General features: G+C 40.9%; 1 long non-coding RNA gene across 2 annotated transcripts in view; it reads left to right on the top strand.

Moving 5' to 3' along the window:
- LOC108969607 overlaps positions 1-1,155 on the top strand; it is a 67,548-nt gene that overhangs the window by 31,543 nt on the left and 34,850 nt on the right. The gene's annotated exons all lie outside the window — the stretch shown is intronic.

Below are 1,155 nucleotides of genomic sequence, written 5' to 3'. Positions count from 1 at the left end.
GCACTCACCACTCCCATCCTCCGCAAGCTTCGAAAGTGTCACACCTGCGCAACCCACATCACGTCATCTAACCGACATTGCAATGAGACGTCAGCATATACCCAATGCTCGTGACCCCAATATGTAAGCGTATTTCCTTTAATTTTATCTTGTCAAATTGATTTGTCGATAAATCAAAATTAGTTAAAAATAACGCATACGCCGTGGCTGTCCCAAAGCGCACGCCGCAGTGGCGCAAGCAAATATACACACAACTCCACGCATCTGCATATGTATACAGCCATGCGAGGCAGTAGCCTTATGCGCACGTGAACGTGTGTAATAAATAATTTCTAAAGCATTGATATCACAAACACGTCCCGCCAAGAGGGAGCGAACGGCGCAATTTAAGGCAAAAGCAAGAACAAAAAGAAAATCAATACAATACAACCACTTATAAAAGTGCGCACTACACTCTCAGTTAGCTACGTACTCACACATGCATACATAAATGTAARTGTGTTGGTGCTTGTTTTGTTCGTAGGCATTCAAATGCAAAACAATCAACCGCAAGCTTCTAMCAATATCGCCAAACAAATAACCGAGCGCTCACTTGACTACAAACTAGCTGGCTTTAAGCTTATTTATATGCTTGCATACAAGTGTGTCTGCTTGTGTGTGTGTGTGCGTGGTAGCATTTCCTTTTATGGCCTTTCTGAACGCATCGGCGTCGTTATCCTTTCACACAGTGCCTCAATCGGTTTTTATGGCAAATCAAAAAWGCTTTTCAAACCAAGACGCTCAAAGAAATAAAGAAGTGTCGAACGAATGGCAATTTGAATATGATGATGACGATGATGGCGCTGATGGCGCCGATGATGATGTAAGGTAGCGAGTTCATATGTATATTATGCGATTGTATAAATAAAATCGATGAAGCCTATTTGGAGCGTGCATTGAGCTCATGGAAAACGATACCTCACCCTATCKGTATGTTATTACATATGCAGCCATAAATATGGTTGTATATCAGCACATTACAGAAGCCAATAGTTTGGGAAATACATTTACATATTTTAGTAGCATTATGGAGGCGTATAGTGAAAGGAAACCCGCCATTGCCGACAAGCATTTTATTGGCTTCTATATTGAATGTTTCAATAGCATAATTAATCT

This window comes from Bactrocera latifrons, unplaced genomic scaffold (assembly GCF_001853355.1).
Source record: "Bactrocera latifrons isolate USDA-ARS-PBARC rearing strain unplaced genomic scaffold, ASM185335v1 scaffold_26, whole genome shotgun sequence".
NCBI lineage: Eukaryota > Metazoa > Arthropoda > Insecta > Diptera > Tephritidae > Bactrocera > Bactrocera latifrons.
The sequence above is the reverse complement of the archived record's forward strand: the minus strand, read 5'-3'. Positions and strand labels throughout refer to the sequence as shown.